Below are 12,077 nucleotides of genomic sequence, written 5' to 3'. Positions count from 1 at the left end.
CAATATTGCTAGACACTATGATAATATTTTGAAGATCTTGAAGTGCAAAAGACAGTGTCATAAAGCCAATAATTATCCTGTCCAAAATGCCAATAATTATTCGTTGAGAAATAATTTTTACCATTCTGTTTCCCTTTTAAAAAGGTTATTTCATAGGCTACTGTATCTAGAATAGTAAAAGTCCCAAATTTTTGTGAAAGTTACAGAATTGATACAATTTTTGTGAAACATATTGCTCATCTCAGATATGGGAAAATCATACAAACATACATGCCAACATTGAATCTAAACAGCACTCTGAAAACCATATATTGCAAATTGAGGCCTATTTTCCTCCCTTTGTACTGATGATCACTATAAGTAAAAGCATCATACTTACTGTGGCATAATAACATCTCTTTGGAAAACAAACATCTATGGTCATGAATTCCAAAGCATTGTGAAAAGAGCACTGTCTTTGCAAAAAAAAAAAAAAAACATGTTATCCAATTCTTTGATATCTATCAATGTGATAGACAGTTCCTTGGCTTAAACACTGTCAGGTGCTACAAATTAATGTATACCTGAATCAGTCTTTTATTCTGTGTACAACCTTGAGGAATAGTTGAACAAGGGTTTTCCTCACACAAGAAAGAGGGAAGCTTATGTGAAATATATGTTACTTATTTTTAACATCCATTCAGTTAATCAAGCTAGAGTTCTAGGTTATTATGTTTAATCAATGTATAGCCACAGGCTTTCATATAACAGTTTCACTCCACATACCAGTGTGTTATTTTACTCAGGTCCAGTCTATGATTATACCTGCATTTTAGTATTTTATTTTGTTTCACCTATTTTTCCACCTGACTCTTCCCTTGCCCTGAAAGATGTTATAACTTTTGTCATCAGCAGGCTCATTACAGTTGCTAAAAATGTATTTCTTAATCTTTTTCTGTAATAAACAATCTTTTTTTTTCCTCTAAAGAGATATCTGCACGCATGTCAATTGAGTCTAGATCTGAGTGCTTCTAAGTAAGCCTTTGTACTGGTGAATAACTCAGCAATTTAATCTATATATGAGACAATCTTTGAATGTGGATTGTAAAAATATTCTAACTATCCTTGGGAAAAACTATAGGCCATGCTACCTAGGAAAAAATACCATGTATTGTCACAATATTCTGTATAGCAAAAGAGTTTAGAGTGGTAAGAAATTTATAAATAATTATTCATAGTTTTATAATGTTAAAATAAAATTTGTTACTCAACTTCTGATTAATAAATTTGCAAAAACACTTGAATCATTATTCAGACATGTATTGAATTAGGAATAACTTCTAAGGAAATATTGGAGTTCCATATATCATAATCAAAAAAGACTCACCATCCACTAAAACATCACTGATAATTTTCACTAACAATCATAGGCAACTGTGTCATGGGTTCAGTGGCGATTCATCTAAACATAATTTACTTTTAGATGCAGATTATTATTTAGTTTTAATGATTTTAAAAATATGAAAATATTTTGAGAAAATTCAAAACTTAATAAAACCAATAATAATGATATGTACACATACTGAATGTTCAAAAATGATGAGTATTCATTCACAGCATTTAAATTAAAATGTAAATATAATAATCTCTTAGTCACCCTCAAGCACTATTAGAATCAGAGAAATATTTTTCCAATTTAAATAATATGTAAGTGGTCAGCAGAAGGTTTAACAGAATGAATAATATTTATATGCTTTTTAAAAAGTGGAAAAATAAAAGATCAAGATAATGTAAACTATGACGTGTAGATAAAATTACACTACCTAATATTAATTTTCTCTGGGGTACACTTTCTGTAGAGACAATCCTAAAGGATTCCAGGCCTTGGTTGTTCAAGAATCAAAGACTATGGGTACTTGACAAATGAGTCCCTGCCACCTCATTTTTACAATATAAAGCTTTTATTTATTCTTTGACTCAGAGCATTGAAAATTCAATTGAATATGTTTATTGTAACAGATTTCATTCTAACATGCAGCAGGATGTTCACCATATATGTAGAGGCATGTAATCGTTCATTTGGCAATTGAACTAGTAGTCTTGTTTGACAAACTGTGTCATTATTAGAAAAATATTTTTTGTCACCGTAGCTACTCATTTCCTTTGAGTTTAGAAGGGCTATTTTCCATTTTCCACATAAAATTTCTTGATTTAATAAGGTTTCATAGAGAAACAACTGCTTAAGTCAGATTGAAAATATCTGTGTAATAAATAATCGTTTGATTTGAATAGTAGCAGAAGCACAGTGTTAACAATTTTATTTCAGGTGATCTGTGACTGTCAGAATTCTTCAGTTAAAAGATGAGTTAGTGGCTTTATATTGCTAAGACATTTATGCATACGTAGTTAGAATAATCCAAATACAAATATTTAATTGATATGGAAACCCCAAATAATTTGGAGTCAATTGCAAATAACTAACGCATGGGATTCTTTATTAAGTTGCCCATTAATATTTTGAATTATATAGAATTACATCTTAAAGGAATTTAGAAATTAAAAGATTTGAAGCTAAGATAACACAATATTGAATTTTTTGAGATAAAATTTAATGATTTCTAAAAGTTATAGTATTTACAATGCCATTAACGTTGTGTCCTTTATGAAGAACTAAAAATATTCACTAGAGAAAGCTCTAAAGTAGTCTCCAAACTTTCGTAATAGTTATGCTATGTTGTTTTATTGCCACTTTAGGTTACAATGTAGCCCAGTAAGGATGTATAGGCAAACCTTTTGTCATCTAGTAGATAATTTTTGGTAGTATTGCTAATAAATACAAATAATTCAAATGAAACCTTCTGTGAAATTAATGATTGAAGAAAAAAGTTGCTAATGGTAAGTAAACAAGTTTTTCATTGTGACAATAAATATTTTTGAAAGTCAATTAGATAATTTCTTTTTGAACAATTAATTTAATGTGTTTCCTCATAGAAATTTAGTGACAGTAATTTTTTCATCACAGTAAGCTATATGGCTTCAGTGGATGTTCATTTTTTTTTTTTTGCAAAAGTTCATATACCATATGTAGGGAGTAGAACAAACTTTTGGAAGTATTTTTTGTTTGTCATTATTTCAAATAATTTTAAATCATCAAACTGTTTCTTGCAACAAGAAAAACCTCACACAGTCTTGATATGTAGTCTGTCAGTAGATACGCAATATGCATTTAGTCCCAAAAGAAGAAAATCTTTGTTTTATTTTATATTTCAACTAGCCAATTTAATTGTATACCCTTGCTCATATTTTTAGAATAAGCAAACTGCGTGTTTACTTTATAATCCTAAAAGAGAAAAATAAATCATGTTTTCAAATCTTTTCTTTCTAATCTCATACTAATCAACACAAGTGTTTATAATCATCAGCTTTATATTGGATTTACTCAATCAAGTTTAATGATTTCAAACTGAAAGAAATTACAGTGCATCAGCATATCATAATGTCTATATATACTGGTCCACTATGGATTAAATTAAATGTACTTTGTTACTAAAATCTATTTTTTAATTTTTAGAAATAGACCTTTTTTGGCCAGTGAAAACCATTTTCGCTTTATATGTCAATATTTTAGCATTGGAGAAAATTGGCCATGCCAACTTATTACCCAGCATTATAATAAAGTGAAACATTTTATTGCAAAATATGGTACTTAGAGTTTGCATTCACGCTTATCAGTGGAGAGTAGAAATTATCTATGGAAGGAAAAACAGCATACAAAAATTCTTGGGAATATGGTAAACATAGACGGTAAATGGAAATCCCAGTTTCTCCATTACATGTGTTGCTCTTGGCTCACATGCTGAAGTAAAAGATGAAAGTTAAATTCAGGGCACTTCGGGGTCAGGATTACCTAATAATTGATAAATCTTGGTATGCCTACCTTTAACCATGCAGATGTTTACATGTATAAAGTGCTCAATCTTTTCTTTTACTTTCCCTTTCATAGTTAAAATTATATCTAATTTCTTGGGAGTAAAGATACACTTTGCTTCTTGAGATTACTTTTTTTTTCCGCAAGACATTGGATTACTTCACTAGAAATGAGTTTTGCATTTGCAAATTCATTTGGTGATCTTTGTTTATTTTAAAATTTTACTTGTATTTTGGGTTTCTTTGGAGGGCTCTATATCTCTCTACTGTTATCAGTTTATTTCATGGTTTGAGAGATGCTTTCACTCAGGCCCACAGATCCTTGAAGATAACACCAAATTTCTTTATGCCTCAGTGCTCTAGTTTGTTGAAATTGCAAAGTATATCTCAGATGTAGTCCTTGAGTCAGAAAGCATTTTCACACGTTTCATATCTGAAGCTGCTTTGTTCCCACTAACCACATTTCAGTCATAGAATTCAATAATAACTTTCAAAAAGAGGCAGTATCACAATTTTCATTAAGGGATGAAGAAGGTTTGCAGGAGTTCCAGTTTTTACAAAGTGAGGCAAACTCCACTCCATGTGCGGCAATCAGCACTTTAGCCTCTGTTAACTTTGCAAGCATAGAAATCTGACCCATCCTCACATAGACTCTTTCTGAATACATATAGGCATATAAATACATATAGCCATTTATTACTCTGTTTTTCTGTTTTGTTTTTTTAGAGATATCTACCTTGTTTTTTTGGTGTCTTTATCTATATCATTTCACACATACACACACACACACACACACATAAAATTTATACAATGTTTATTCTTTTCTAATATAGGCATTAAGTGCTATGTATTTCCTTCAAATAAATGTGTTAACTATTTTGGACAAGTTTTGAAATGTTATATTTTCATTTTCATTCAATGTAAAATTCTTTGTAATTATCACTTTAGTATGTTCTTTGGTACATTGGCTATTTAGAAATGTGTTATTTGTTTTCTAATTGCTTGGAAATTTTTCAGATATATTTTTGTACTGGTTTCTAATGTACTTTCATGTGGTCAAAGGGCATGATATATATAATTAAAAATTTTAAAATTTTAATTTATTGAAACTTGGTTTATGGCCCAGAAGAAACTCTGGACTGATGTTCCAAATACACTTATAAATAATGTATATTCTGCTACTGTTGAGGTAATTTTTATATAAATGCCATCCAATTAGTTCAAGTTGGTTGATAGTGTTAGTTGAGTATTCTATACCCTTATTGACTGTATATCTATTTGTTCTATCAATTTTGAGACAGAGGCATTGAAATCTCCAACTGTTTGTGGATTTGCCTCTCCCCCTCTCTGCTTGTGGGTTAAATAGAGGCCCCCGAAAGATATACTCATGCTCTAAGCACCTGAACTCACAAATATGACCTTAACTGGAAAAAGCATGTTTGTGTAATTAATTTAAATATCTTGAGATGAGATCATCTTGGATTACCTAGGCGGGTCCTGAATCCGATGACAGGTGTCCGTGCAAGTAAAGGGCAGAGGGATATTTGACACACAAACACACAGAAGGGAAGGCCAGAGAAGAGGTTGGAAATATGCTGCCACAAGCCAAGGAATACCTTGAACTGCCAGATGGAAAGAACAATGAAGGTTTCTTCATTAGAGTCCTTGAGATTGGAACTCTGGCCTCTAGAACTTAGAAGAAGAAGAAAAAAGTTGTGTTAAGCCATGAAGTTAGTTATCATTTGTTACAGCAGCACTAGGAAAGTAAATTTTCCGTGACATTCAATCGGTTTTTCCTACATGTATTTTGAAGCTCTGTTGTCAGGCGCATAAAGGTTTAAGATGTTATGTCCTCTTGATGAAATGGCCACTTTATCCTGGGTAAAGTTCTTTCCTCCAAGATCTGATTTCTCTGATATAATATAGTCACTCTAGGTTTATCTTAATAGGTGTTAACATGGTACATCTTGTCTCCATTTTCGACTTACAGTTCATGTGCACATTCAGGTTTCTTATTAGGTTGCATTAAATTGGGTCTTTCTTATTTATAGCTCATAATCTCTGCTTTTAAAGAGGTATTTATTTACTTATTTGAGAGAGAGAGAACGCACGAGCAGGGGGAGGGGCAGAGGAGGAGAGAGATGGAGAGAGAATCTCAAGCAGACTCCATACTGATTGCAGAGCTCAAGATAATCTCTGTTTTTAAATTGGTGCAATTTATTTTTTTATTTTTTATTGTTATGTTAATCACCCTACATTACATCATTAGTTCTTGATGTAGTGTTCCATGATTCATTCTTTGTGCATAACACCCAGGGCTCTACGCAGAATGTGCCCTCTTTAATACCCATCACCAGGCTAACCCATCCCCCACCCCACCCCACCCCCGTCTAGAACCCTCAGTTTGTTTTTCAGAGTCCATCCTCTCTCATGGTATGTCTCCCCCTCCGACTTACTCCTCTTCATTCTTCCCCTCCTGCTATCTTCTTCTTCTTTTTTTTCTTAACATATATTGCATTATTTGTTTCAGAAGTACAGATCTGTGATTCAACAGTCTTGCACAATTCACAGCGCTCACCATAGCACATACCCTCCCCAGTGTCTATCACCCAGCCACCCCATCCCTCCCACCCCCCACCACTCTAACAACCCTCAGTTTATTTCCTGAGATTAAGAATTCCTCATATCAGTGAGGTCATATGATACACGTCTTTCTCTGATTGACTTATTTCTCTCAGTATAACACCCTCCAGTTCCAACCACATCACTGCAAATGGCAAGATCTCATACCTTTCGATGGCTGCATAATATTCCATTGTGTATATGTACCACATTTTCTTTATCCATTCATCTGTCGATGGACATCTTGGCTCTTTCCACAGTTTGGCTATTGTGGACATTGTTGCTATAAATATTGGGGTGCACGTACACCTTCGCATCCCTACATTTGTATCTTTGTGGTAAATACCTGATAGTGCAATTGCTGGGTCATAGGGCAGCGTTATTTTCAACTTTTTAAGGAACCTGAATACTGTTTTCCAGAGGGGCTGCCCCAGCTTGCATTCCCACCAACAGTGTAGGAGGGTTCCCCTTTATTGCAACCACGCCAACATCTGTCGTTTCCTGACTTGTTAATTTTAGCCATTCTGACTGGTGTGAGGTGGTATCTCATTGAGGTTTTGATTTGGATTTCCCTGATGCCAAGCGATGTTGAGGACTTTTTCATGTGTCTGTTGGCCATTTGGATGTCTTCTTTGGAAAAATGTCTGTTCATGTCTTCTGCCCATTTCTTGATTGGATCATTTGTTCTATGGGTGTTGAATTTGATAAGTTCTTTATAGATTTTGGATACTAGCCCTTTATCTGATATGTCATTTGCAAATATTTTCTCCCATTCTGTCGGTTGTCTTTTGGTTTTGTGGACTGTTTCTTTTGTTGTGCAAAAGCTTTTTATCTTGATGAAATCCCAATAGTTCATTTTTGCCCTTGCTTCCCTTGCCTTTGGCGATGTATCTAGGAAGAAGTTGCTGTGGCTGAGGTCGAAGAGGTTGCTACCTGCGTTCTCCTTTAGGGTTTTGATGGACTCCTGTCTCACGTCTAGGTCTTTCAAACATTTGGAGTCTATTTTTGTGTGTGGTGTAAGGAAATGGTCCAGTTTCATTCTTCTGCATGTGGCTATCCAATTTTCCCAACACCATTTGTTGAAGAAACTGTCTCTTTTCCATTGGACATTCTTTCCTGCTTTGTCAAAGATGAGTTGACCATAGAGTTGAGGGTCCATTTCTGGGCTCTCAATTCTGTTCCATTGATCTATGTGTCTGTTTTTGTGCCAGTAGCATACTGTCTTGATGATGACAGCTTTGTAATAGAGCTGGAAGTCCGGAATTGTGATGCCTCCAGCTTTGCTTTTCTTTTTCAACATTCCTCTGGCTATTTGGGGTCTCTTCTGGTTCCATAGAAATTTTAGGATTATTTGTTCCATTTCTTTGAAAAAAGTGGATGGTATTTTGATGGGGATTGCATTGAATGTGTACATTGCTCTAGGTAGCATTGACATCCTCACAATGTTTGTTCTTCCAATCCATGAGCATGGAACGTTATTCCATTTCTTTGTGTCTTCTTCAATTTCTTTCATGAGTATTTTATAGTTTTCTAGGTACAGATCCTTTACCTCTTGGTTAGATTTATTCATAGGTATCTTATGGTCTGGGGTGCATTTGTAAATGGGATCGACTCCTTAATTTCTCTTTCTTCTGTCTTGTTGTTGGTGTATAGGAATGCCACTGATTTCTGTGCACTGATTTTATATCCTGCTACTTTACTGAATTCCTGTATGAGTTCTAGCAGTTTTGGGGTGAAGTCTTTTGGGTTTTCCACATAAAGTATCATATCATCTGCAAAGAGTGAGAGTTTGACTTCCTCTTTGCCCATTTGGATGCCTTTGTTTTTTTTGCTGTTGTTGTTGTCTCATTGCTGTGGCTAGGACTTCTAATACTATATTGAACAGCAGTGGTGATAGTGGACATGCCTGCCACGTTCCTGACTTTAGGGGAAAAGCTCTCAGCTTGTCCCTATTGAGAATGATCTTTGCTGTAGGCTTTTCATAGATGGCTTTTATGATATTGAGGTATGTAAACTCTATCCCTATACTCTGAAGAGTTTTGATCAAGAAAGGATGCTGTACTTTGTCAAATGCTTTTTCTGCATCTATTGAGAGGATCATATGATTCTTGTTCTTACTTTTGTTAATGTATTGTATCACAATGATTGATTTGCGGATGTTGAACCAACCTTGCAGCCCGGGGATAAATCCCACTTGGTCATGGTGAATAATCCTTTTAATGTACTGTTGGATCCTATGGGCTAGTATTTTGGTGAGAATTTTTGCATCCATGTTCATCAAGGATATTTGTCTGTAATTCTCCTTTTTGATGGGGTCTTTGTCTGGTTTGGGGATCAAGGTAATGGTGGCCTCATAAAAGGAGTTTGGAAGTTTTCCTTCCATTTCTATTTTTTGGAACAGTTTCAAGAGAATAGGTATTAATTCTTCTTTAAATGTTTGGTAGAATTCACCTGGGAAGCCATCTGGCCCTGGGCTTTGGTTTGTTGGGAGATTTTTGATGAATGCTTCAATTTCCTTAGTGGTTATAGGTCTGTTCAGGTTTTCTATTTCTTCCTGGTTCAATTTTGGTAGTTGATACATCTCTAGGAATGCACCCATTTCTTCCAGGTTATCTCATTTTGCTGGCATACAGTTGCTCATAATATGTTCTTATAACTGTTTGTATTTCTTTGGTGTTGGTTGTGATCTCTCCTCTTTCATTCATGATTTTGTTGATTTGGGTCATTTCTCTTTTTTTTTGATTGGTCTGGCCAGGGGTTTATCAATCTTGTTAATTCTTTCAAAGAACCAGCTCCTAGTTTCATTGATCTGTTCTACTGTTCTTATGGTTTCTATTTCATTGATTTCTGCTCTGATCTTTATTATTTCTCTTCTCCTGCTGGGTTTAGGCTTTATTTGCTGTTTTTTCTCTAGCTCCTTTAGGTATAGGGTTAGGTTGTGTATTTGAGACCTTTCTTGTTTCTTGAGAAAGGCTTGTATTGCTATATACTTTCCTCTCAGGACAACCTTTGCTGTATCCCAAAGATTTTGAACAGTTGTGTTTTCAGTTTCATTGGTTTCCATGTATTTTTTTAATTCTTCTTTAATTTCCTGGTTGACCCATTCATTTCTTTAGTAGGATGCTCTTTAGCCTCCATGTATTTGAGTTCTTTCCGACTTTCCTCTTGTGATTGAGTTCTAGTTTCAAAGCATTGTGGTCTGAAAATAGGCACGGAATAATCCCAATCTTTTGGTACCGGTTGAGACCTGATTTGTGACCTAGGATGTGATCAATTCTGGAGAATGTTCCATGGACACTAGAGAAGAATGTGTATTTCATTGCTTTGGGATGGAATGTTGTGAATATGTCTGTGAAGTCCATTTGGTCCAGTGTTTCATTTAAAGTCTTTATTTCCTTGTTGATCTTTTGCTTAGATGATGTCCATTTCAGTCAGTGGGTGTTAAAGTCCCCCACAATTATTGTATTTTTGTCAATGTATTTCTTTGCTTTTGTTATTAATTGCCTTATATAATTGGCTGCTCCCATGTTAGGGGCATAAATATTTACAATTGTTAGATCTTCTTGTTAGATAGACCCTTTAAGTAGGATATAGTGTCCTTCTTCATCTCTTATTACAGTCTTTGTTTTAAAATCTAATTTGTCTGGGACGCCTGGGTGGCTCAGTTGGTTAAGCGACTGCCTCGGCTCAGGTCATGATCCTGGAGTCACTGGGTAGAGTCCCGCATTGGGGTCCCTGCTCGGCAGGGAGTTTGCTTCTCCCTCTGACCCTCCCCCCTCTCATGTGCTCTCTCTCTCTCATTCTCTCTCTCTGAAATAAAGAAATAAAATCTTTAAAAAAAATAAAATAAAATCTAATTTGTCTGATATAAGGATTGCCACCTCAGCCCTCTTTTGATGTCCATTAGCATGGTAAATGGTTTTCCACCCCCTCACTTTCAATCTGGGGGTGTCTTTGGGTCTAAAATGAGTCTCTTGCAGACAGCATATTGATGGGTCTTGGTTTTAATCCAATCTGATAGCCTGTGTCTTTTGATTGGGGCATTTAGCCCATTTACATTCAGGGTAACTATTGAAAGATAGGAATTTAGTGCCATTGTATTGCCTGTAAGGTGACTGTTACTGTATATTATCTGTGTTCCTTTCTGATCTATGTTGCTTTTAGGGTTTCTCTTTGCTTAGAGGACCCCTTTCAATATTTCTTGGAGGACTGGTTTTGTGTTTGCAAATTCCTTTAGTTTTTGTTTGTCCTGGAAGCTTTTTATCTCTCCTTCTATTTTCAGTGACAGCCTAGCTGGTTAGAGTATTCTTGGCTGCATATTTTTCTCGTTTAGTGCTCTGAAGATCTCATGCCAGTCCTTTCTGGCCTGCCAGGTCTCTGTGGATAGGTCTGTTGCCAATCTAATGTTTCTACCATTGTAGTTTACATATCTCTTCTCCTGAGCTGCTGTCAGGATTTTTTCTTTGTCTCTGAGATTCATAAGTTTTACTATCAGATGTTGGGGTGTTGACCTATTTTTATTGATTTTGAGAGGGGTTCTCTGTGCCTCCTGGATTTTGATGCCTGTTTCCTTCCCCACATTAGGGACGTTCTCTGCTATAATTTGCTCCAATATACCTTCTGCCCCTCTCTCTCTTTCTTCTTCTGGGAACCCATTTATTCTGATGTTGTTTCGTCTTTTCATATCGCTTATCTCTCTAATTCTGCCCTCGTGATCCTGTAGTTGTCTATCTCTCTTTTTCTCAGCCTCTTTATTTTCCATCACTTGGTCTTCTATATTGCTGATTCTCTCTTCTGCCTCATTTATCCTAGCTATTAGTGCCCCCATTTTTTATTGCACCTCATTAATAGCCTTTTTGATTTCGACTTGGTTAGATTTTAGTTCTTTTATTTCTCCGGAAAGCGTTTCTCTAATAACTTCCACACTTTTTTCAAGCCCGGCTAATATCTTTAAAGTCATGATTCTGAACTCTAGGTCTGACATCGTACTACTGTCCATATTGAGTAGGTCTCTGGCAGACGGTACTACCTCTTGTTCTTTTTGCTGAGGTGATTTTTTTCATCTTGTCATTTTGTCCAGAGGAGAATAGATGAATGAGAGAACAAAAGGCTAACAGGTTAACAACGTCCCCAGCAAATATATTCTATACAAATCAAAAAAGACCTGAAACCAGGGGAAAAGAAAGAGAAAGAAAGAAAAAAGAAAAAGAAAAAGATAAAAACAAACAAAAACAGAACAAAACAAAAAAAAACAGAATATGATCAAATGTGATCAGGCTGGTGCATAGATCAGTGCCACACACTGGATTTTGGGCGTATTTTGGTCTGTTAGAAGAAAGTGCCTCCTAAAATTTTAAAGGAAGAAAGACTTATATATGTACAAAATGAGGGTTGATACAATGAAAGGATGGAAGATGACTGTAAAGATGAAAATTGTAAAGATTTTATAAAAGGAATTGATAAGATAAGAAGTTTTTTGAAAAAAGAAAGAAGATTTAAAAAAAAGAAAAGAAAAAAAGGGGAAAGAATGTGATCAGGCAGGAGACTAG

Source organism: Callorhinus ursinus, unplaced genomic scaffold (assembly GCF_003265705.2).
Source record: "Callorhinus ursinus isolate GAN/ISIS: 27379988/994484 unplaced genomic scaffold, GSC_fseal_2.0 scaffold54, whole genome shotgun sequence".
NCBI lineage: Eukaryota > Metazoa > Chordata > Mammalia > Carnivora > Otariidae > Callorhinus > Callorhinus ursinus.
The sequence above is the reverse complement of the archived record's forward strand: the minus strand, read 5'-3'. Positions refer to the sequence as shown.